At 48.1% G+C, this 26,428-nt stretch overlaps 1 protein-coding gene and 1 long non-coding RNA gene across 3 annotated transcripts in view; one reads left to right on the forward strand and one right to left on the reverse strand.

The window, feature by feature from the left end:
* ANXA11 (annexin A11) overlaps positions 1-16,687 on the reverse strand; it is a 49,432-nt gene extending 32,745 nt beyond the window's left edge. Inside the window, exon 1 of the mRNA XM_045581684.1 lies at positions 16,544-16,687. The gene's annotated coding sequence lies outside the window, so the exon portion shown is untranslated. The remainder of the gene's footprint in view (positions 1-16,543) is intronic.
* On the forward strand, positions 1,017-19,406 carry LOC118719087. Of its 2 annotated transcripts, XR_004988030.2 has the most exons (5): positions 1,017-1,027; positions 1,620-1,632; positions 13,492-13,496; positions 18,745-18,748; positions 19,018-19,406. It is a non-coding gene; the product is annotated as an uncharacterized LOC118719087 (long non-coding RNA). The 2 variants fall into 2 exon arrangements; XR_004988029.2 differs by lacking the exons at positions 13,492-13,496; positions 18,745-18,748.
* The last annotated feature ends 7,022 nt before the right edge of the window (positions 19,407-26,428 follow it).

Here is a 26,428-nt window from a genome sequence, read left to right on the forward strand (position 1 = left end):
ACCCATTCATGACTGCACAGAGGTAACAGACGACAAGGTACTGTTCACGGATGGGAGCAGTTATGTTCAGGATGGGACCTGATATGCAGGGGCAGTGGTAGTCACCTTGGACCACACCTTTTGGCCTTAATCCAGGCCCTTTGATAGAGACACTGTGCCATCCACAAAGAAAAGAGGGTTACCAACTGCAGCCAGAAGGAATTGGCTGACCAGAAGCAAGCCACTGAAGGACCAGATGGTTGATGGACCCTCCAGATGACAAGACTGTTGGTCCCAGAGGCTCTAGGTCAGAGTTGCCCGGTGACACCAGGTTAAGTGTCACCAAGACTTCTGAACTTCTGTGAGGCAGAGTTGCTAGAAGTACTGTCTGTGCACAGATAAATGCTAAGCAAGGTAAGGGGATCCCCCCTGGGAATTCAGGTCCCAGGGAACCTCCCCAGGAGAGCATTGGTAGGTGGATTTCAGAGATTAAACCACCAGCATTAAGGTCTAGTTTTTATAGACACTTCAGATTAGGTTGAGGTATACCCCACTATCAGATAACAGCCCTCCCCTTGGTAGCTAAGGTATCTCATAGCTCTAGCCTTAGGACAGGCGAGACTCTTGAAAAAGGGGTTTAACTAAATGTGTCTTAGATTCGGTGAAAATTGGACCAACCCCCTGTCCTTTGCCCTCTTGAGGGCCAGGTGTACCCCTTATTGGGACAAGTTTCCCCTTTTTGGGAGGGGATCATGTATGGTAACCATTTCCTTGCTCAAGTCCTTACAGGCTCTGCAGTTTGCTTGTTCCAGATGCACTGCCAGTGCCCACCGCAGACCCTGTAGCCCTGGAACTCAATGTGGGTAAAGAAATTTGCTGCCCAAGGACTCAAAGGGATGCTGCACTGTTATCCTGAGCACGCCCACTGCTGTTGAAGTAGATGGCACCCAGACCTGACTACATGACTCCCAGCTCCTGCATGGCCTGGATCCTGGCAACTACAGGCCAGGAGGAGAACTGATGCCTGCAGGAGGGGAACTGGACTTCAGTGAGGACAATACTGATGGGAACTGTGGTACTAAGGGTCTTGATAACTGTATTTGTTGTTTATGCTGAAAGGAAGTAGGCTGCTGAGTCAATGATTTGACTAGGCACATTAGACAAGGGGGGAATGAAAGGGCAGGGCAGGGCGAGGATGAGCTCCCAACTCCGGGCGGAGTTATCCCTAGCCCTCAAAACGCCTGGACCGGGAGAAATTCGCTCTCTTCCGCCATGCTGCCGGCATGAGTGGGAGGAGCCCATTGCTAGCATGGTACAGGCTCTTTTGTTTATTGCATCGGACTTGGCTCCCTGGTGGTCCTTGGGGATCACGAAGTCTGGGCATAACACTGACATGTCCATAGCTCAACCAAGCCGATTCCTCAGCATTTTGCATCAAAGTCCCTCGACTTGCTCTGTCCTCCGGTCTCCTCTATACCTTTCTTAAGGTGTCAGTCCTGGATAGTCGGGGCGACTGCAGATGAGGAAGGTGCACTTTGGGTGCCAGCACCCATGAGCCAAGGCTGCCCTGACTGAGCCTCGCTCGCTGGGGGCCTAGCGCACTCCTGCCTGGCAGCGGGTGACAGGGCAGCGAGTGACAGGACGCTTTTCCGAGTTAATGAGAGGAAACTCTGATTCTCCCGCTGCCCGCGAAGGTGGAAAGTGGAGTGGGAGACATGCGGGGAGTGAGTGAGGTTAGGGGGGTTCCAAACCTGCCTTTGGTTCCTTTCACCACTGACTAGAGATATACAGGTGTCCCCCCAAAATATATACACACTGAATACCTGCTAATTCCAATGGGTTTATGCATGAAAAGAAACAAACAATGGAGCTGTCATCTGTTAAAGTTGGACATTCTCAGAGGGGTCCTGGATTGGAGAGGGTGCAGGCCTGACTGAGGGGCCCCCCTCCCCTCCACCCTGAGTGCACGAATTTTGTGCACCAGGCCTCTAATGTTCTAGTGACAGCCCTGTTCTCCAATACCTACAATGAGTACATACATCACTTTATTATACACCCCTCATTACTCTGGGGCACATGGCAGCCCCAAATAAGGACTATGTTCCTACAAGATATTATCACCTCAAGGGAACTAAGGTTCAGAGGTGATTCTTGACAAGCAAGGGTCAGACTTGTGCCCCGGCGAGGGTTCCTTTTTCCTCGGCCTCCCAATGAGATACAGTGTCCAGGACAGGCCTCTCCTCCTGCCACCGGCTGGCACAGGGCTGGGCACAGTGAGGCCCAACACACGCCAACGAGACACCAGCGGACCCTGACTCATCTCTTCCACATCCTGGGTGGCACCTGCTCTGAAGGCCTCTTTGGGCGGAGCTTCTGGTATGTAGGCTCCAGGAATTGTGGGGGCAGACGACACATCTAGGACAGTTCTCTCTCCCTCCCATGCCAAGGCAGGACCTCAGGGGTGTATGAACATCCCTAACTGCTGAGAAGGGGGTAGGTGGCCTACTCTCTGCGCCCCAGTGCCCTGCCCTTATTGGGCTCTGTCTCACCACTGAGGTGTGGGTCACGGATGCCATTGAGCCACAGAAACAAGCCAGGGAGCCCCAGGGCAGCACTCCCCCGACCCTGACTGTATCTCTCACGCAGGGAACAAAAAGCCCACAGAGGAGCTGCTAAACAGTCAGCTCCCTACCCACACGCCAGGAACTAAGAATAGCCGGAGCCTACGTCAATCATTAGCCAGACAGTGCCTCAGACCTTGCCCTCCAAGGGTTGGCACCTGGGGCTGCCCAGCCGGGAGAAGGCTGGGCACAGCATGGCAACGGGGCAGTGTCTAGGTGTGACCAAGGGGCTGCACTTGAGCAAGCAGGTTCTGAAAGATACCTCTCAGAAGTAAAACATCAGTCACTCAAGGATCCTACAACATTGGAGCTGGAAGGAGCTTCGTGAAATCGTTTGGTTCCACTGGCTCATTTTACTCAGGTGGGAGCCCAGGCCTGGAGCCCAGGCCCAGAGTCCAGCCCAGTGTTCCAGGACTGGCTGGGGCAGGAAAGACTCCAGAACCGTGTCTCTCCACTTCCAGGCAGAGGCACTATGACCCAGGCTGGCTCCCCTCCACTCAGCACACTTCCTGGGCTCCACTCCACCTTCCTGGCTGCAGACTGGACTTGGGAAATGTAAAGCCTGTGCCCTGGGAAGGGCAGGATGAGAAAGTGACTCTGCTGCCTCCCAAATAAACCCACAGAACCGAGCCACCCAGGAGGTGCCATCTGCTCCAGGAAAGTCATTGACATCGTTTCCCCCCAAGTTCACCTCCCTAAGACTTAGCAGCTGCTGACAGCAGGGTTGGCAGCCACTGGGGTACCAGGAACTGCAGAAACCACTGGCCCCAGCTCAGTTCAGGGTTCAAATGGTCTCTGCCCCCAAGCTCTCCCAGTCACCTATGTGTAATACCTGAAGTTGGGGGAGCTTGGGTGGCGGGAGGAGCACAGTAAGATCCTCTGCACCCCAAGGCTGGGGGTCGTGGAGCCCTCTCCCATGCTGTGGGGCCTATAAAAGCGGACATTGGCTGCAGTGGCAGAATGTGTGGCTGCCAGACCTGACTAGTGGGAGGCGGCCCATCAGCAGCTGCCCGTTTCTTCACCAGTCGCAGGACTGGAGGCTGCAGGACTCCCACTGCCTGCTGGCTCATCACTGCAGGAGACACCCACCATCCCACTTCCTAAGCTGAGGAGTAGTGGCTTAGCCAATAGCAACACTGACAAGCACAGTAGTAGCTTCAAATTAAGGACAGCAGTGGGTGGTGTTCCACAAACGCCATCTGTCCCCTCTTCCTTCTACACAGAACACTAGCTGTACTGAGGCAGCCCCAAATAAAGACTGTGTTGAGTCTCCCTAGCAGCCAGGCAGGCCTGTCAGGTAGATGGGAAGGTCAGCTGTCCTGGTTCGGGCAGGTAAGGGAAGTGCTGCAAATGAGGAAGAGCAAGGCAACCCAACGTCTGGTCTCCAGACTGGCGGGATCAGCACAACTTGGACACCTGTTAGGATATTTTCAGGACCCACCACAGACCTCCCACCTCAGAACCTTTGGGAGTGGGGTCCAGGAATCTGTGTTTTAATAAACCTCCCAGGATGTTCTTATATGAACTCAAGTTTGAAAACCATAGCCCTACAGGACGCTGGGAGCAACTTGGCATAGGGAGTGTGGTGCCTGTACAACCTCACGGAACAGACACTAACCCTCCAACTTCTGAAGAGAGGTAAGCAACTCTCTTAATTCATAACCAAATCTGAATCCTCCTTCAGCCAGGTGGGGAAAAAGAATGAAGAGAAACCTAAACAAGATAACAGCAATCAGGGAAAAATAACATCCAAGTACAATAAATGATCAACAGAACACAAGATGCAAGGGATAAAATCAAGATACTGGTTATGTGAACAGTTTGAATTCTCTACCAAACACACAGGCACCACCTTCAGTTTCTTATCGTCATTGTCTTCTGCATTCCTTTCTCCCTCCCCTGCACCAGTCATGTGCTGCTTTTAAGAGAAACATTCTTTTTAAAAATAACATTCTGCTATCCCTTCTCCCTCCCCATCCAAGTCATGTGCTGATTACAAGAGAAACATTTTATTTGTTACTGAGAAAGAAAGGTTAAAAATTAAGGTTGGCCGAGCCAGCACACCTAGTGGACAGCTTCAGACTATATACATGGAAGCCCCACTACCCAACCACCTCCACAAGCAACACACTCAAGGGGTGCACTCAGTAAGCACCAGAGCCCAACTGTCCTCCACAGTGGTCACAGCCAGTCCTAGCAGCTGATCACCATGGGGGTAAATCCCTTCCAATGACATGCCAATAGCAATCAAGGCTCAACTACAAGAAGGTGTATGTACATAGCCCACACCGGGGGCACACCTCGAGTGCTCAGCTTGAGTGATTAGGGAGGCTGTGCCACTGGACCCAACAGAACACTGACTACAGAAGGCCACTCTACCAAGCCTGTGATATGTACCAGCTTTACCTAATGCATACTAGTAGAAACAAACACAGGGAGGCAGCCAAGAGGAGGAGACAAAGAAACATAATCCAAATGAAAGAACAGAAGAAAACTCCAGAAAAAGAACTAAACAAAATAGAGACAAGCAATGTACTAGATGTAGAGTTCAAAACATTGGTCGAAAGGATGTTCAATGAACTTAGAGGAAGAGTTAATGAACTTAGAACTTCAACAAAAAGAGAAAACATTAAAAAAAAAAAAAAAAGTCAGAAATGAATACATTAACTGAAATGAAGAATACATTAAATGGAATTAAACAGTGGAGTAGATGAAGCAGAGGATCAAATCAGAGATTGGTAAGATAGGGAAGTAGGAAAAAAAAATGAGAACAAAAAGAGAAAAGAATCTACAAAAATGAGGATAGTGTAAGGGGCCTCTGGGACAATTTCAGCATGCCAACACTAGCATCATGGGGGGTGTGAGAAAGACAAGAGAAAGAGCAAATAGTTGAAATCCCATTTGAAAAAATAACAGAAAACTTCCCTAACTCGGTGAAGGAAATAGACATACAAGTCCAGAATATCTAGATTCCCAAACAAGATGGACCCAAAGAGGCCCATACCAAGACATATAAAAAAAATTTTTAAAAAAGCCAAAGGTTAAAGACAAAGAGAATTTTAAAAGCACCAAGAAAAATGCAGTTTGTTATCTATGAGGGAACACCTATAAGACTGTCAGCTGATTTCTCAACAGTAACTTGCAAGCCAGAAGGGACTGGCAAAAAATACTCAAGTGATAAAAATCAAGGACCCACAACCAAGATTAATTTACCCAGCAAAACTATCTACACTAATAACAGACTAATATGTAAATTGACCATACCTCCACAATGCCCACAGATCAGGAGCGAGTATGCAAATTAACCCAATGAAGATGGCTGACCTGTGGGTGTCATGGAGGTATGCAGGCACCAGTGGCCAGGAGTGGGGCGGGATGCCACACCATCGCTGTAGCAACGTGGTAGGCGTTCCTGCCCCTCCAACCCAGCAGCTGGGGTAGGGTGGGCGTCTCCAGGACCCTGACCACTTCAAGTTTGTGGCCAGCACACGTGCACACCTGTGCTGAGTGGCCAAGGTCCTGGGGACACCACTGAAGTGTCCGGTCATACTAGCCTGGCCTATGGACAGCTGGAGTTCGCAATCTTTTTCATTTGTGCAGCCCCTGGACCAGAAGCAAAATCCAAGAGCATGGGAAGCACCAGGAATGTTGGGAATTATAATTCTGGTGGTAGCCCCTGGACAGGAAGTGGAAGCCTAGAGCGCGGGGAGCACCAGGAATGCTGGGAATTGTTGTTCTGGTGGCAGACGCATTGCAGGATCTCCTAGACTAGGGGTGTCAAACTCAATCAGAGAAGGGGCCAAAATCTAAAATCCAGCCTAAATCGCGGGCCGAATGGTTTACTGAACAGTCATAAACTGACAATGTTAACCAGAAATGTGAATTTAAAATGAGTGGAAGAATCTTTTCCTTAACAGTGCTGTTAACCAACTCACATGCTATCAAGGATTTGGCCTGCAGGCCTTGTGTTTGACATATGTGTCCTCAAGCCTGGAGCAAGTTACTGTTGCAGGTGGGGGATGGAGGGAAAGCAAAGGTGAGAGACACAAGTAAAAACACACACACACACACACACAAAAAAAAAAAAAACAAAAAACCAAACACCTCTATTATTCTGTGAGCACCAAACCAAACTGGGTTGGGGTCTCACCTCTATAATTCTGTGAGCACCAAACCAAACTGGGTTGGGGTCTCAGACAATTCACTCATATGACTGCAAAGACAGAAACTCCCAGATTAGAGAGGGCTCCCCTGAGGGCTCCCAGGTGGGAGAGGGTGCAGGTTGAGCTGAGGGGACCCCCCGCCCCATGCACGAATATTCATTTAGAACTGAAGAACAGATAAAGAGCATCCCAGAAAAGGAAAACCTAAAAGAATTCATCATCACCACTAAACCAGTATTAAGTTTTAAAGGGTCTTCTTTAAGAAGACAAAAAGATAAAAATGTGACCAACAAAATGGCAATAAATACATATCTAGCAACAATTGAATCTAAACATAAACAAACAAATGAGCCGAAACCGGTTTGGCTCAGTGGATAGAGCGTTGGCCTGGGGAATGAAAGGTCCCAGGTTCGATTCCGGTCAAGGGCATGTACCTTGGTTGCGGGCACATCCCCAGTAGGGGGTGTACAAGAGGCAGCTGATCGATGACTCTCTCTCATTGATGTTTCTAACTCTCTATCCCTCTCTCTTCCTCTCTGTAAAAAATCAATAAAATATATATTTAAAAAAATACTATTTCCCCTTTAAAAATAAATAAATAAATAAATGAAATAAAAATTAAAAAAAAACAAAAAAAAAAAAACAAATAAATAGAACAGAAACAGACTCATTGAAACAGAGAATAGCCGAAACTGGTTTGGCTCAGTGGATAGAGCATCAGCCTGTGGACTGAAGGGACCCAGGTTTGATTCTGGTCAAGGGCATGTACATTGGTTGCAGGCACATCCCTGGTGGGGGGTGTGCAGGAGGCAGCTGGTCGATGTTTCTAGCTTTCTATCCCTACCCCTTCCTCTGTGTAAAAAGTCAATAAAATATATTTAAGAAAAAAAAGAAAAAGTAACAGAGAATATTTTGATGGTTGCCAAATGAGATGGTTGAGAGGATGGGTGAAAAAGGTGAAAGGGTTAAGAAGTACAAATTGGTTGTTACAGAATAGTCATGAGGCTATAAAGTACAGCACAGACAATATAGTTAGTGGCGACCTAGCACTGACTACCAGAGGGGGCTGTGGATCAGCCCTGGAGAGAGGCCTGAAGAGAAAGGCAGGGTCTGATCCACAGCCTCCGTAGCAACTGTTGATCAGCAGTTGCCTCTCTCTTTCTCTCCAGGCTTTGCCAGCAGTCCCACCTCTATTTCTCTTTGCACCTCTGTTTCTCTCCACGGAGGCTGCTGATCAGTTCTGCCTCTCTGATCAGGCCTGTAGACACTGAATGGCATAGAAACCAATCAATCAGAACCAAATCTGGGTGAACTGTGAGGAGCCAATGGCTGCCTAGGAGGCGGAACTTTTGATGGTGACTACTGTGTTTCCTGAAAATAAGACATCTCCGAAAATAAGACCTAGCACATGGAAAGATAAGACATCCCCTGAAAATAAGACCTAGCGCAACTTTGGGAGAGAAAAATAAGACATTGTCTTATTTTCAGGGAAACAGGGTAGCATAGAAACCAATCAATCCAAACCAAAATGGCCAGCAGGAGAGGGCAGTTGAGGCAACCAGGCTGGCAGGGGAGGGCAGTTAGGGGTGATCAGTAGGCAGAGGCAGTTGGGGAAGGGATCAGGCCAGCCTGGGAGGGCAGTTACACGGGCAATCAGGCAAGCAGGCAGAGGGGTTAGAGACAATCGGGCGGGCAGGCAGGCAGCAGGCAGGTGAGCAGTTAGGAGCCAGCGATCCCAGATTACAAGAGGGATATCCGATTGGAGAGAATGCAGGCTGGGCTGAGGGAACAACCTCGTCCGTGCACAAATTTCATGCACCAGGCCACTAATCTATTATAATAAAAGCATAATATGCTAATTAAACCCAACAACCTTCCAGGCAAAGCCCAGACTTCAAGGGAATCCCAGGTCCTGAGTGCCTGCCAGCGACGGGAGGGAAGCCCAGGTCCCAGGTACCAGAAGGAAGCCAGTGCTGACAGCCAGGGGAAGGAAGGCCTACTCTTGCATGAATTTCATGCATCAGGCCTTTAGTATTGTAATAACTATGTACAGTGTCAGATGGGTGCGCAATTTATCAGGATGATCACTTAGTAAGTCATGTCTAATCACCAGGGTGTATACCTGAAACTAATGTAATAATGTATGTCAACTAGAATTGAAAAATAAAATTGCTTTTAAAAATTTAATTTGAGCTCTGGCTGGTTTGGTTCAGTGGATAGGGTGTTGGCTGTGGACCAAAGGGTCCTGGGTTCAATTCCAGTCATGGGCATGTACCTTGGTTACAGATTCCTCTCTGGTCAGAGGTCATGCAGAAGGCAACCAAAAGATGTGTTTCTCTCACATTAATGTTTCTCTCTGTCTTTCCATCTCTCCTATTCTCCCTAAAAATCAATAGAAAAATATCTCTGAGTAAGGATTAACAACAACAACAAAAATAAAATAAAATAAAATAAAATAAAATAAAATAAAATAAAATAAAATAAAATAAAATAATAATAATAATAATAATAATTTGAAGGGTTGGGCAAAAACATATTAGATACACAGAGAAAAACTAGCAGTGAAAATATTAACATTAAAAATATGTTGAAGACTTTTCAATAATTCTGCCTCAGCAAGCTGAAGGTTTTTCCAGCCATTTTTCAGCCATTTGCCTTCATCTTGAAAAACAGAACTTGGAAAACTACTCACTAGGAGTTCATGGCACAACAAGGCTTAGCTATTCCCTTTAAATAGTATATGTGACTTAATACACACCACAGAAAAGAACGTAAGACTTGGAGGTCCAAGTCTTTACATATGACATTTGGCCCTGGGGTCCTTGTTGTGCACTAACTTTTTTTTTGTCTTATCCCTTGGGGAACAGAGAACGTCTATCTTGCTGCCACAAATGAGGAAGGATACACATAATTACAATCAGAACAATTGGACCATCTCCTTGAAACTAAACAAAAGCAGGTGGGAACCAGAAGAGAGAAAAGAGGACAAAGCCTGACACTGGGGTTTGCCCACAAATCTCATTTCATCCATCCCTCCAAATCCGGCTTTCAGTGCAGGACGGGGAGCTCATGATAATGGAGAGCTGAGAAGAAGGTGGGGGGACACCCGATTACTATCTATCCCCACCCTGAATTGAAAACAAAGGGGCATGGATGATCCCTCTCTGCCAATGACACCTGCCTCTAAATTTCTGAGTCTCTCACTGTTTTATAAAATGCTCTTATTTATTAACTTTAGGACTGTGTAAAAAGAGGGGTTCCTCTTTTTATAAAGATCCTTTGCAATATGTTTTCCTAAGCACACATAATATGGAATTAATGGCCAAAGGTCAAAAGCATTAAATAAGCAACAAATGACACAGGGTGCAACGCACAAAGATAAGCTTGATAAAACTGCACACGTCAAACATAAAGGCTGAATTCATAAAGCTAGAACAAATACAAGTGGGGCTTGACTTAAAAAAAGATTACAGTGAGACTTTTTATATACTTCTCAGAATCAGACAGATAAATAAGCAAGGATAGAGGAAGATAAGCTCAAGTTAACAGAAAAATCTCAAGTGGTCTCCTACAGAGAATAGTCTTCTCTCATGTCCATGAACCTTTTAATATTAATCATGTAGTTGGCCACAAAAAAGATCTTAGTATAGCCCGATAAAGAGATTTTGCTGATCCCATTCACTAATCATCCTATATAATAAAAGGGTAATATGCAAATTGACCCTAATGGCAGAACGACCACTCGACCACTGGACCAGTCACAATGAAGAACCCGTGATGGTGGCAGGGGGGTGGGGGAGTGGGAGGGTGGAGCCAGGCCTAGGGACCATACCGGTGCACAAATTTCGTATGCTGGGCCTCTAGTAACCCAAAAAATGTAGCAGTTCACAATAAAATATGAACATACCATCCACCCCCACAAAACTAGTCAGAAATTCAAAACCCCATCTTATAAATAATCCTTGGATCAAAACTTATCTACACAATCATCATGGAAAGGTGAGCATTTCATGCAAAAGCCCATTAGCTACAGCTGCATTCAAAAGAAAATGTGGAGCTTTATAAATTAAAAGACTAAAAATAAATGAACCAATTTACAGTATATTGTAAAAGTAGAGCAACCAGAAGAAAGAAGGAATGAAGAAAGACAGAGGTTGAATTTAATGACCAGACATAAAATAGAAAGGATACAAAAAATTCTGGGTGCCTGCCGGTGACCAGAGGGAAGCCCGGCTCCTGGGTGCCAGAGGGAAACCCAGGTCCCAGGTGCCAGAGGGAAGCCAGTGCCAGCAGCCGGGGGTAGGAAGGACTACTCTTGAACGAATTTCGTGCATTGGGCCTCTAGTGTGCATCGGGCCAGCAGAGGGCAGTTGGGGGCGATCAGGCTGGAAGGGGAGCAGTTAGGTGTCAATCAGGCCGCAGGAATTGGGCCTAAACCGGTAGTCTGACATCTCCAAGGGGTCCCAGATTGGAGAGGGTGCAGGCCGAGCTTAGGGACACTCCCCTCCCCCCCATGTACAAATTTTGTGTACCTGGGGGCCTCTAGTGTATATATCGATATGTGTGTGTGTGTGTGTGTGTGTGTGTGTGTGTGTGTAGCCAGTTAGAATCAGTTAGAATCTAGTAAAGACATATTACAAGGTCTGTAATCTGTCCCTGACTTAGAAAAGTTAATATCTACTCCTTCTTATAAATACTAAATACATTCAATGACATCCCAATTAGGATCCTATAGGTTTTAAAAACTGTTCCAGGTTTTAAAAAGAGCCTCCTTGTATGCATATATTGCACGCAGACAGTGGGGGTAGAGAGGGCCTGGGGAGGGGGTGTGGGCAGGCTGGAGGGGGCCGATGGGGGGGAAAGGGGACATACGTATGTAATACTTGCAATAATGAAGAATTATTAAAAAAGAGTAACAGTCTCAATACCCATCAATAAGGGAAAAGCTTAGTAAACGATGGTACATCTGAACATTAAATATAGACCTGATACTGGCGTGGAAGAGTAGTAACCTGAAGTGACTGGTCACGATAAATTAATCAAAAGCACAAGCTGGAGTGCAGTATGTACATGAATCCACTTGGTGAAACAGGCAGTTTCACAGTGTGTCTGTGACAGGGAGAGAGGGGATCCTGACTGCAGGCCATCCACACAAACTTCTCAGGGGAAATGGGAGGAGAATGGGCTGAGGAACAAAAACAAACACCCCTCAAGGTGACCTCCAGCATCACCCAATCTTTCTCCTCCCCTTCAAAGCCCACATCTTCAGAGCTTGTCTATAGTTAGTAACCCCAGATCATCACCTCAGGCTAGGTCCCTACCCGTTCATTCCCTGAGCCTGCTGCTACTATCATCCCACAAAACAGCCCCAGAAAAGTGACCAGTCTCTTCCCACCACAGCTGTGGCCATTGCCAGAGGCTTCTGTGTGGGATGCTGTCCGGGTTTTCTTTCCTGCTCTTGAGCTGCTCTTTTTCTGGCTCCTTTACAGGGCATCCTCCTTGACTCAGCTGTTCTAGGCTGAGTTCCTCAATCTCACCATGTCTTCGACATAAGTTACAACCTAGACAAAAATGTCCCTCTCACCCAGACTCTTGAGCCCCAGACCCATCCACCTACTTGGTATTTCCAACACAACATGTCCCAAACTGAATTCATGATCTCCCCCATTCTCCAGACTAGTTCCCATCCAGTGTCTTCTAGATCCTGTGTCTCAGGGGAATGCAGGGAACAACCCAGGCTGGGTGAGGCTGGCCTCCGCTTTGGTGTACCCAGCATAGGGCTAGGCGAACAGTGGGTACTCATAATAAGGAGTTAGACAGAAACATGCCTGTCACCCACTTCCTAAAAATAGCCGTGACCTTTTAGGTAGACACATCAGGCTCACATCTACTATCACCAGCATGCACCCCACAGACACACCCTTTTCCCCACGATGCCACTCCCCCAGGCTTCATCTGCCATACACTCCCTACACCTCCCTGTTAACAGCCTCTGAATTTCTCTCTCCCTTCACTCTGATCGCTCTCATCTTGTTAGGGGCAAAAATAGAGTATTGGGAACTAGCTACGGTTGTGGGAAATATAATCATGCTCTGTTAACTCTGATTGCCTTGTTCTGGTTAAAGGACTTTCTAACCTGGCTGGGAGTTGTATGCCCCAGGGACCTGGGTATAAACCTTGGACTTTTTAATATTAATTATGTAGTTGGCCACAAAGGGGTCCATTCTCATTCAAGAACTGCCTATTTTCATGGAAAGATTAATTACTGTGGCCCAAATAATGGAGTCCCTATTTCTCGTTTTGCATACCCATTATTCCTGTTGCCTACTTCCCCATGTAATCTTTGTCCTGCCCAATATAAGCAGATGGCTTATGGGGGGTGCAGAGCAGATTTTTGTGGATGACCTGCTGCTCTCCCACACTGCTAGTGTTATTGGAATAAACACTCACATATGATTCAACCCTGTTTCTACTTAATTGCCTCAAGTAGTGGCAGGCAGGCGTGTCCAGTTTCAATTCCTCCCTCTGTTCTGTGAAGGCAGTGGGACCTTCAGGAGCACAAGCATCTGGCAGACCTGAGCGTGCCACTTCCAGCTTCAAGGTTCCTTGCAGTAACACACCCAAGGTATCACCACCCCCTAACTGAGCTCAAACCCCCTTTGCAAACATCTCACTGGATTCTGCAAACAACCATTTGAGGCAGGCATCTTACCATGCAGAACACAGAGTCTGTGTGGTTACATGGCTTGTGCCTGGTCATCTAACACAAATGAGCTGTCTCCTGACTCCTTGGTTACCCTCACTCCTTAAGTTCTCACATCAGTGTAGCATGGTCAGCTGTGATTCAAGTCACTGTTCTGGCTTTACTTTTAAGATTCTCACACCATGTGGCCTTTAATTTCGGGGTTAGGGTCAGTAGACTGAATGTATGGCTTCAGTAGTTATTGGATACAGTGGCCTGAAGCACAAATGAAGATTCGTGTAAGAATGGGGCTTCGTTCCCCTGGCTGCCAGCATCGCCCTCACTCTGGCTGGAGCAGCCTTTCTGCCTTCCCACGCTGCACAGAGGCCCTGAGCGGCTGGGATGGTATGGAACGCCTGTATCCAGCCCTGTCCCTGGCCACTAGGTGCCTGTGTATTCAAATTAACCCTTCCTCTTTTTGTGGGTTAATTTGCATACTCACTCCTGATTGGCTGGTGGGTGTCACAAAGGTATGGTCAATTAGCATGTTACTCTTTTATTAGGTAGACTAGAATTCACGAAATTTGTGCAAGAGTAGACTTTCCTTCCCCTGGCTGCTGGCACCTGCTTCTTTCTGGCACCAAGGACCCGGGCTTTCCTTGAAGCTCCTGGAAGGTCACCTGGAAGGACATCCGGAAGGATATCCAGTCTAATTAGCATATTATACTTTTATTATTATAGATAGGTAGAGAATGCCACTGAATTTCAGCAACTCCTTTTAAAAATGCAAATTCCTACCAAGGAAACTTCCATTTCTTCCTTTCACCTAGAGATGTCCTATGCAGGCAGCATTCAAATTCCTGATGTTCCAGGGAAATGAGATCAGAGGTGATGCAGAGAAAAATCCAGAGAAACCTGAGTCTATTTGGCTATGACTGTGACGCACACTCACATACAGATTCTCCCCAAAGTGTCCCTTGGAACCAAGTGCCAGGAACTGCTCCAGGCTTACAGGGAGATGATGGCAGCTAAGAGGGAGGAGAGAGGGAGAGCTCTAGGAAGGTCCAAGGGCCTCTGAACAAATTTCGTTTCTACATTCACCGCCTTCCCACACTGGCTTTCTCTCTCTCTCTCTCTCTCTCTCTCTCTCTCTCTTTATTCTACAGTGAATTCTCAAGAAGAGCCCACACTAACCTATTCTGGCTGTCTTCCCACCTTCATTCCAAACTACCCAGCCTCGTGAAAATCACGTGACCAAGGCACTCTCATCAATCTTGGCCTTCTAGGAACAGCAATCCAGGATGGGCCCTGTTTGTCACCCTTGCCCTGGCCTCATAAAGGAACTCAAAGGCCTTCCTACTTAGCCTCTCGAGCAGCTCCTACTGCCACCCCTCATTTCCATCTCCAGGTCTAACCCTGCTTCCCTGGCCTGCCTCTTTTACTCAACTGACATCTACTGAGCACCCACATTAGGAAGGCCCATCCTGGTGCGATGCGGCTCAGAGATTTGTAAGAAACACCCCTCAAACTCCAGAGACAAAGGATAGAGCAGAGGTGAGACCCGTGGCCATACCACGAAAGGCCAGTATCAGAAGTGGGTCAGTGCCAAAGGAGTGGAGGGGAGGAGGGTATAACAGCATGAGCGAAGGCAGAGGGACAGATCAGAAGAGCACTTCAACTTGGCTGGCCCTTCAACTGCATGAGGGAGTGACAGCTATTACTACTGCATTATCAGTGACACACAGAGATGATTACTTACGCACAAGGCCCTGCTATAAACTTTATGTCCAATCCGGGGGACATCCACCTGAGACACACACGTATGGTATGAGTCACCACCTATTTGGGTCAGTGCCTGAGCTGTGTGGGTTGTTAAATGCATTCATTCATTTATTCCTCACCGTCACTCTGTAAGGGAGGTATTGTTATCACCCCCATTTTAAAGATGAGGAAACCGATGTCTGAAGACTAGTTAATAAGAGACAAGATTAGGGAGGGATGCAGGAGCCTGAGGTGAGGCACCAATGCCAGGGCAACCACCTACCCTGGCACCTTACCTAACCACGCTAATCTGGGAACAGCTCACAGCACAGAAAGTGCCTGGAGGGAAGGGTACCCGTTAATCCTCCCGGAATTCCCAACAACTGACTCAAGAAAGGAAGGAAGGGACTTACTGAGAGCCAGTTAGGGGTGAGCGACTCCTGGGCTCAGACTGGCACTGCCCTGCAAGCTTTTGCTCCTGTTGTGTGGGCAGGGCAGGGGCTTACCCCTCACAGCGCCACGCCATGCCCGGGCCAGGGCAGGAGGGGACAAAGTGAAGGGCCTGGGGAGAGGACAGAGTAGCTAGCTACCTCAGTACCCAGGCTTGGTCCTCAGCACCCATCTCCACACAAAGGCACTGGCTGGTGATGGGCGGGGACAGAAAGGGCGCGGGCGCACAGCTTCCTGCTTGAGCTGGAACCGCCTGGCTTGGCGTCTGCCCTCCACGTCTCAGGGTGAAGAACTTCCTTCTCTACCTCAGACGCATGTCTACCTGGTGAAGCCTTCAGGGGCTGAGCTGGGGCCCCGGAGGAGATACAAGTCCACGAATCCCTCCCTGGAACTGTCGCCAAGGTTGGAGAAGGTGGAAAGGCGGGGGAGGCGAACACAGGTGAACACAGCACCCGCTCTTTCCAATAAAGTGCCTCACACATAAACTCCAGCAGCAGCTGGGAAACTCCCGGGAATCGGCGTCCTCCCGGTTCCGGGAGAGAGTTCCTGCAGGCAGCCTCCCCCACCCCCCAGCTCGCCGGGGCAGCCTTTCCCGGAAGGGCGCACGCACACCCAGAGCCCAGCTGGGTCAGAGGGGACGGGGACAGGCCCGCGGCCGCCCACCCCGGCCCGTCACCACCCGGCCCGTTACCACCCGACCCAGGACCACCCGGCCCAGGACCACCCGGTCGGTCCCACGCCGGCCCAGGCCGTCAGGAGCCCGGGCCTGGGGGCCACGAGGAGGAGAGTCCCCGCAGCTGACCGAGCCGAGGCAGCCCGTCCGGGACCGACCGGACACCGTCCTCCCCCTCCCCACCCCCCGCGGGCCAGCCGAGACCCTCACTCACCTGGCACCGGCCACCGGTGCGGAGCCGCGGGGGTGAGGGCGGTGCTCCGGTCGGGGTGAGTTCGGTTCTCCGTCCGCTCCGGCTCCCGGGGTTCTCGGCCGGCGGGCTCCGCAGCCGCAGGGCGGGGCGGAGGAGGGGCCAGCTCAGCGGAAAACTCTGGGGCGCCCGGGGCGGGGCCGCTGGTGCGGGGGCGGGGGCGGGGAGGGGCGTGGTCTGTGCGCGGCCCCGCCCTCAGGCGGGAGCCCTCGGGGCCCCCTGCGGGGAGGGCCTGTGGGCGTGGCCTCCGGGCGCCGAGGTCTGGGGGCGGGGGGGATCCCCCACCTCCGACAGAGCCGGGTCCCGCCCAGCGTCGCCCTCCCGGGGTGGGGATTTCCCAAATCCCCCCAGGCCAGGGCGCCACAGTTAGTGCCTCTCCAGGGTGACTGTGTACTTAGGGCGCACAGTGGTGCGGATATGGAAGGGTGGGACCGGGTCCCCCTACGAGGGAATGGGGCTTCGCTCCGGCGGCCCCAGGGGAAGGCGAGAGCTAATGCCCAAGTCCGGGCCCTAAATCCCTCCCGCTGCGGGGGGCCGGGGGGGGGGGGGGGGGGGGGGGGGGAGAGTGTTCACGGGATGGGAGGCGCAGAATGGGAGGCGCAGGACCGGAGCCAATAGCGCTCCTCGACCCGAAGGGCCGTGAGGACCAGGACTGGCTGTGCTCCTGCAGCTCCCGAATGGGCGGCACCGATTTTGTTTTTAAATATATATATTTTATTGGTTTTTTACAGAGAGGAAGGGAAAGGGATAGAAAGCTAGGAACACCGACCAGCCGCCTCCTGCACATCCCCCACCGGGGACGTGCCCGCAACCAATGTACATGCCCCGGACCTGAATCGAACCTGGGACCCTTCAGTCAGCAGGCTGACGCTCTATCCACTGAGCCAACCCGGTTTCGGCAATTGATTTTCACCTGCGCCTCATCCTCCCAGGAGGGCGTGTGAATGGCTGGAGGTTCAGAAACAAAACTTGCCAGCTACTATAGTTACAAACCTTGTGTACAGGATGATGTGATTGTGGCTCTGAAGAAAGCGATCGGTGATGCCACTTTGAAATGCGAACCCCTTGCTCTTGGCGGGCAGCATCTCCGGTTACAGGATGCACAGATTGGGCCTTCGGGGCTGAAACTGCCAGGAGCACAGAGGGCTTATTAAGCCACAGGGAAAATAGATGGTGACAAAGGAATAGATCTACTTCCTATTAAAGATAGCAAATAGAAAAATGGAGGAAAATAAGAAGAGAATTGAAAGGTTCCACAACATGCTTTGGAAAGAGAAACTTACATCCCAAAGAGAAAGTCAATGAGAAAAATAATTCATATTCTTGTTAGGGCATAAATAGAACACACACTGGGGACTGGCGTGGTTATAAAAAAATATCAGGCTTTGCAGACGCCGCCGCCCCGAAGCCGCTCCTCAGCCTTAGTGAACCCCAAGGTGTTCCTTGACATCAATGGTAATCCCCCCTGGGCGGCGTCTCCTCCCAGCTGTTTGCAGACAAAGTCCCAAGGACAGCAGAAAACTTCCATGCTCTGAGCGCTGGGGAGGAAGGATTTGGTTACAGGGTTCCTGCTTTCACAGAATTATTCCGGGATTTATGTGCCAGGGTGGCAACTCCACTCGCCATAATGACACAGGCAGAGAGTCCATCTATGGGGAGAAATCTGAGGGTGAGGACTTCATCCTGAAATATACAGGTCCTGGCATCTTGCCCTTGGCAATGCTGGACCTAACACAAACGGCTTCCAGTGCTTCATCTGCGCTGTCCAGCCCGAATAGGTGGGTGGCAAACAATGGTCTTCGCCAGGTGACAGAAGGCATGCATATTGTGACAGTCATGGGGCACGTTGGGTCTGGGAATGGCAAGACTAGCAAGACGATCACCATTGCTGACTGTGGACATCTCTAATAAATTTGACTTGTGTTTTATCCTAACCACCAGACCATTCCTTCTGTAGCTCAAGGAAGCACCCCGATTTGCTTGGAATCCTATCTAATAAAAGAGTAATATGCAGATTGACCATCACTCCAACACACAAGACGGCCACCACAAGATGGCAAGCAGGGGAGGGCAGAAGGGAGGGACCAGGCTTGCAAGGGAGGGCAGTTAGAGGCAATCAACCCTGCAGGGGAGGGCAGTTAGGAGTGGCCAGGCAGGTAGAGGAGGGAAGTTGAGAGCAAACAGGCTGGCAGGGGAGTGGTTAGGGGGGTGATCAGGCTGGCAGGCAGAAGTGGTTAGTGACAATCAGGAAGGCAGGCAGGTGAGCAGTTGGGAGCCAGCAGTCCTGGATTGTGAGAGGGATGTCCGACTGTCCGTTTAGGCCCTCTAAACGAGCAGTCGGACATCCCTCCAGGAGTCCAAGATTGGAGAGGGTGCAGGCTGGGCTGAGGGACACCATCCCCCTTCCCATGCACGAATTTCATGCACCGGACCTCTAGTGTTCTATAATCTTTGTGCTCTTGCCAGTTTATTGGGTTCCATAATTTCCTTACCCCTTCCCAGTCTAGCTGGATTGCAGAGTTAAGTTTATGATTATGAAATAAAAACTAAACAGTTAAAAAAAAGAAAAGAAATATTAAACATACTCTATTAACCATGGTTGTTTTGTTCTGATGAAAGAAAGCACATTCTAACCCAGCTGGGAGTTGTTCACCCCCAGGGCCTGGAAGTCAACCTTGGAATTCAGCCTATTATCCTATTATCATGGAAAGATTAACCACCCTATTGCTTAAACAATGGCCTCCTGCCCTCAAGCCTGTAACCTGTAACAATCATACCCATTTTTATTCCTTTTGTCTACTTCATGTCATCTTTGTCTTACCCAAAGAAAGCAACTGGTTTATGGGGCGGGGAGAGGGGGGGTAGGGGAAGGGGGTGCAGAGCAAAATTTCATGGAGGACCTGCTGCTCTCCCACACTGCCGGCATTATTGGAATAAATGCTCATCTATGACTCAACCCCATCTCTGCTTAATTGGCTCAAGTAGTGATGGGCAGCCCAGTTTCATTCTCATAAGTAAGAAAATGAAAAACAGCACAAGGCAAACATACTACTAATAAATTATAAAGAACTTGAAAATGATGATCCAGGAAGGGTATTACTATCATCCCTGAAGATTACCTTTTAAAAATAGCTGTGTATGTTTCCTCATTAAGTGCCATATTTTTCCATGTATAAGACACTTTTTTTCTAAAGCCATTTGACAGAAAATTGAGGATCGTCTTCTACACAGAAGTCAGCCTAGGAGGGAGCCACATGGGTACATAGCTGCCCATACCTCATCAGACAAGCTTGATCTTATTGTTACTGATCCAATCATGAGCCTTATTGTTACTGATGTCCCGCCTGCCGGTCACGCCACAGATTGGCCCTGATCACTGGCCAGGCTAGGGTCCCTACCGTATGTATTGGAAACAGTCTCTTATATTTAAAAATTAAATCCTGGCAAGGCTACTCTAACACTGAAAAAACAATGATGACATGCATGGACTCTGGCCTGCACATTTTGTGGTCAGCCCTGATTCTGACACTTACACCTGTGTGGCAAAGCCAATTACTTAACTTCTCTCTGCTTCAGTTTTTCCACCCATAAGGTGGAGAAATGGTACTACTACCTTAGAAGGATCATGTTATGTACTACTTTTTATATAACCAGGGCAAAAAAATGTAGCTGCCCATACAATAGCAAGATGCCTTTCACTTCTATGAGAAGATGGTGCATGCAGCGTCCTGGATTATGAGAGGGATGTCCAACTGCCGGTTTAGGTCCAACATCCCCCAAGGGGTCCCAGATTGCGAGAGGACGCAGGCCAAGCTAAGGGACAACCCTCCCCCCTCCCTCCCGCGCAAGAATTTCATGTACTGGGCCTCTAGTATTCTCTAAAATACCTAATTGGTAGTCCTTAAAGCTGTGAAAGTCATAAAAAATAAGGAAAGTCTAAGACATAGCTCTGTCTCAGCCAAAAGAAAACTAAGGAGATGTGAAAATGAAATCTAATGTGGTATACTGGATGGGCTCCTGGAAAAAGGACATTTTGTCCTATAATTTAAAAAAAAAAATGTTTTTATACTGAGATCCACTCTTTAGTCCCTCAACCCACTTTTTAGGTGTGCACTTGCAGATCTTTCTGCAGCACATTCTATGCATATACAGGGTGTCCCCAAAAATGTATACACAAGTTAACAGCTGATAGCTCAATTTTGGAAATGAAATGTATTTTAATAAATATTGCCTTTATAATTACTCACAGTGTGTATATTCAGTTTGTTGGGACACCCTATATATTGTGTGTGCATATTCACGTAGATATATTATTCACAGAGCGGCCTTGCAGTATTTCTCTGCCACGGGCATTTTACACTCTATCTTGGAGGGTCTTTCCGTGCAAGCAGAGCCGGACCAACTTGTTTCTTCCTAGTGACCGCACAGTATGGGTCATCGTGCGCATCACCATTCCTTATCACCTAGTCCCTACGGGAGGACATTCAAGTTGTTGGCTATTTTAGGCTCTTACCAGTAAAGCAGTGCTGCAGGCCCCATTTGCCCTTATACAGCTGGCTGAGCAGGAAGGACTGGAAGCGGCCGGCTGAAGGGGAAGGCTCTGGCCTCTGCTTTGTCCTGGCAGGAGTGCAGGTACTGGGGAGCCGCGCCCTCTGGGCAGCTAGCCAGAGCCTGTGAGGAGCCCTGGGGACCCAGTCATCTGCCACAGCCTCTCCAACAACCCCTCCTCCCCCAAGGCGTGGCTCCTGTTCCAGCCTGGGCTGCATTTTTTGGAGATGACTGGGCCAGTGAGGGCTCAACTGAGGCCAAAGATTCCAGAACAACTTAGAGAACACAGCAGTCATGGGGGGGGGGAGGTGCAGTGGCCAGGTAAGTATAGTAGCTGGCCGGACTAGCAGGGCCTGTGGGAGGCCCCCATCTAACCATCCAACCCACAGCATTAGAGGGAACATTTATCTATCTCCCCACACACTCCCCCCACACTCTAGCGAAGGGAGAGGGGAGGATTGGTCTGTGAAGGCCACCTGGCACCCACCCAGCCCCTCTGCCTGGACACCCTGCACCACCCACCCACAACCCCCACTGCTGTCGCAACCACTAAGGCGAGCTTCTCTGAATGACTCCATTTTTACATCCGAGTGAGTGGTTTTTGAATGACCAGGTCATTTAGGGTGGAATTCCTCTGTATGTAGCACACACTTTCCTGCCTCAGAACTGAGCTCTAACTATACCTACTGCCCCTCCCCCTTTCCCCCCAGTGACTGCTGTGTTCTCTAGGCTGTTCTGGAATCTTTGGCCTCAGTTTAGCCCTCACTCGCCCACTCATCTTCAAAAAATGCAGAGGATTATTAGAGTGGGGGCTAAAAAAGATACTTTCCCTCTCACTTTGTATGTTCTGGCTGGGCTAATTAAATTAACAGAGATATTAACAAGAGAAAAATCAAAGTTTCAAAACAGGCCCCTGGGGAATTCATATAGGCATGGAAATTCCACCGGCAGTGAGGCATCTTGGGAAAGGACGTTTTGGAAAAAGGAGAATGCAAGGGGACAGGGTGTTTAGATTTCAGGAGTGAGAGTGAGTGATTTGCAGGTAGCTGCAGGTGCCTCTCTCACATCAATGTTTCTCTCTTTGTCTCTCCCCCTCCTTTCCACTCTCTCTAAAAATCAAAGGGGAAATATCCTCCGGTAGAATTAACAATAAAAATAAAATTAGCCCTGGTTTGGCTCAGTGGCTAGAGTGTCAGTCTGTGAACCAAAGAGTCCCAGGTTCCATTCTGGTTGGGTTCATGAACCTTGGTTGTAGGCTCCTCCTCGTTAAGGCCTGGCTGGGGCACATTCTGAAGTGGCCAATCAACGTGTTTCTCTCATATCGATGTTTCTCTCTGTCTTTCCCTCTCTCTTCCACTTTCCCTAAAAATCAATGGAAAAATATCCTGGGGTGAGGATTAACAAAAAACAACAACAAACATTAAATGAGGCTCAACGAAATTATTGAACAGGCTATCTCTTTTTAAAAAATATATATATTTTATTGATTTTTCATAGAGAGGAGGAGAGAGGGATAGAGAGCTAGAAACGTCGATGAGAGAGAATCATCAACCAGCTGCCCCTTGCACACTCCCTACTGGGGATGTTGCCCGCAACCAATGTACATGCCCTTGACCGGAATTGAACCTGGGACCTTTCAGTCCACAGACCAATGCTCTACCACTGAGCCAAACCGGTTTCGGCAGGCTCTCCCTTTTTAATTATTTTTATTTTTTTAGACAAACAAATTTGTGGGAACCTGACAGTAGAAAGTGCTCAATCAAAAGGAATCTAAGCAAAGTTTGTATACTTATTAGTGAGGAATCTAAACAATGTTTGGTCTAGGGCAGTGGTCGGCAAACCGAGGATCATCTCTTTGGCCCCTTGAGTGTGGCTCAGCATTAGAACCACTTCTTCAAAATAGACTCCTCCAGGCCGAAAACTGACTTCTGCGCATGGGCCACGAAGTTTCAATTGCACTGTACATGCGTGCCTGTGGTATTTTGTAGAAGAGCCACACTCAAGGGGCCAAAGAGCCGCATGTGGCTGTTGAGCCACGGTTTGCCAACCACTGGTCTAGAGTAGTAAAGGAGTAACAGGGTATAGTTATACACATTTTTTGGCTCTGGATTATTTTTATAAATTTTAAAATCGATTTTAGAAAGAGGAAGGGAGAGAGAGAGAGAGAGAGAGAGAGAGAGAGAGAGAGAGAGATTGATTTGTTGTTCCACTTACCTATGCATTCACTGGTTGATTCTTATATGTGCCCTGACTGGGGATCAAACCCGAAACCTTGATGTCACTCTAACCAAATGAGCTCCTGGCCAGGGCATGGACTTTCTGTTTCTTGTGATAAGGTTGTTTCTCAGTCCTTCAGGAACAAGTAAATCTATCATGGTGATTTATGTCCAGCTTTAAGGGGGACAGAGGAAAGTCAGAGAACTCCTTCTGCATTGGTGCTTCTTAGGTGATTTTAATTAGAAAAGTATGCCATTGTGGAATATGTTGGGCCCCCACACGTGAAATGAGAAAGGAAAGGTAGGTGCCTTATGCAAAGACCATGTGCTGTAGAGCTCTGACTAGCACAGTACCAGAATGTTTCCTACGTTGGCTTCTTCAGCAGCAACGGGTAAGCACAGCCAATGAGACTGGCCCTGTGCCTGGTGCCACTGACAGGGGCGCAGAGGAACCCTCTCTTGTCTAAATAAAGGTCTTGGTCTAATGGAAGAACAAATCGTAAATACCTCACCTAAAAGAGTCTTGCAAAGGGTCCCTGGTGTCAATGAGAAGCCGGTGAGAGGATCTTATTCAGAAAGGCTTGCCAGACTTTGCAAAAAAGTGACTTTTAATTTTTAAAATTATGTTAAACCTTTTTGTTTTTTTAATTGTTTATTGCTTTAATTTCTGCTTTTGTCTTTGAGTTCTGTTCCTTCTAAAACTTTCTTTGGGTTTCTCCTGGTGTTCTTTTTCTAGTTTTTAGAGTTGAATATTAGGGGCATTTATTTTCAAATTTATTTGTTGTTGTTTTCTAGTTTAGGGGTGTCGAACTCAATCAGAGAAGGGGCCAAAATCTAAAATCCAGCCTAAATCGCGGGCCGAATGGTTTACTGAACAGTCATAAACTGTCATTGTGATGGAAACGCAGCGGAGTGCAGTGATGACAGCGCGGTGCGGGCCACATTGCAAGGCCTGGCGGGACGGATTTGGCCCGCGGGCCTTGTGTTTGACACATGTGTTCTAGTAGATGTGTACAAGACTATAATCATCCTTATAAATCCTGCTTTAGCTACATAGCACAAATTTTAATATGCCACACTTTTGTTATCTCTCATTCATAAATATTTTGGGGATATTTTTCTGTTAAGATTTCATCCTTAACTCATGAATTATTTAGAAATATGTTTTTCTTTTTTTGTTTAAAAAGTTATGGCTTTAAAATTTTTTGTCATAGATTTTCTAACATTAATGCTTGAAATTGAGAAAATGTGGTACTTTTAGAATTTATAGAGATGTTTTTGTGGCCTATATACGGAACTTTTTTTAATGTCACAATTTTTGTGAATATATATTCATACTTTATATGCACGTTTCTCTCTACAGCTCTTCACCCAGTTTGCTAAACTGGATGTTTACATTGTTTTCCCAGTCGTTGTTATTTTTTTAAATTTCAATTCATTGATTCTTTCCCCCCAAACTATAAGATAAAGTTTATTGAGAAAGTCCCAGAGGCAGAAGTGAACAAGTGAACATAGAAGAAATGGACTCAGGAAATGAGTTAGAGAGAGAGATGCTCTCATTGAAAGTTGAAAGAGGGAGGGAGGGAAGAAGAGAGAGAAAGAGAGAGAAGGAGAGAGGGAAAGGAGAGAGAGAGAGAGAGAAAGAGAGAGAGAGAGAGAGAGAGAGAGAGAGAGAGAGAGAGAGAGAGAGAGAGAGAGAGAGAGAGAGAGAGAGAAAGAGAGAGAGAGAGGAAGAAAGAGGAAGAGAGAGAGAGAGAGAGTGAAGAGAGGAAGAGAGAGAGAGAGAGAGAGCGCACTCTTAAGGGCTTTTTTCAGGAGTAGTGGAGGATTTCAGGAGAACATTCAAGAACATTTACCAGCTTTCCAGGTGTGCCCCCTTAGGGTCAGGGTGGTGGTCTAACAGACTGGCACCAGGGCAGGGGGTCACTAACCAGTGCAGCTGGTCCTCATGCCAGCCATCTGCTGCTTCTCTGGGCCTGGAGCTGAGACAAAACTGAGGCCTAGATGTCACCTCCAGGGCTTAGTGCTTAAAGAAGTGGTCATGCAAGAGCTTGTAGTTTTGCCGTTGCCAGGCACCCAGAGCTCCCCGCCCTGGCAACCCTCTGCACCTGGCCTATTGTTTCTACTCTGCTCTGTGTATACCTACCTACCTACCTACCTACCTACCTACCTACCGTGTTTCCCCGAAAATAAGACATCCTCCGAAAATAAGACCTAGCGCATGGAAAGATAAGACATCCCCTGAAAATAAGACCTAGCGCAACTTTGGGAGAAAAAATTAATATAAGACACTTTCTTATTTTCAGGAAACAGGGTACTTACTACATAAATGCCTTTCTTCTATTGATGTAATTGTTCCCCTCCCCTTCACAAATACCCATTGCCTCCGTCTCTTAATCAGAATGTTATTTGGGCTTCTGCCTGAATTAATGATTCCCAAATAGTTATTCTTTTTTTAAAAATGTATTTTTATTGATTTCAGAGAGGATGGGAGAGGAGAGAGAGATAGAAACATCAATGATGAGAGTAAAGCATCCATCAGCTGCTTCCTGAACGCCCCTCACCCGGGATTGAACAGGCAACTTGGGCATGTGCCCTGACTGGGAATCAAACTGTGGCCTCCTGGTTCATGGCTGTGTTCAACCATTGAGCCACGCCAGCCAGGCTAATTAGTCTTTTATTTTTATTTTTTAATTTTAGAAAGTAAGAGAAAGGTAAAGGAAAGTAGATAAAATAATGTGGGAGAAACATCAATGCACTGCCTCCTGTCCGCCCACTACTAGCCATGGTGAGCCACACTAGCTGGGGTGAGACCACAGGATTTGAGAGGGACTTCAGTTTGACCCTGCTGGGGAGAGGGGTGGGGAGGAGGCAATAGAAGGGGGAGAGGAAGCCTTGGCCTAGATGGAACCGGAGGGAACTAGCTTGGCTGCAGCTTCCAGACCCCCAGGGTACCAGCTGCTCTTCTTGTAGGAAGATGCTGGGCTCAACATCAAAGATTCTGGAACTTGCCAGCCAGGGACTGCATGGCTGCTAGTTGCAAAGGTCGCATAGTTGTTTCCGTATCTCTGGGCACCGAGGACAG

Source organism: Pipistrellus kuhlii, unplaced genomic scaffold (assembly GCF_014108245.1).
Source record: "Pipistrellus kuhlii isolate mPipKuh1 unplaced genomic scaffold, mPipKuh1.p scaffold_m20_p_15, whole genome shotgun sequence".
Classification (NCBI taxonomy): domain Eukaryota; kingdom Metazoa; phylum Chordata; class Mammalia; order Chiroptera; family Vespertilionidae; genus Pipistrellus; species Pipistrellus kuhlii.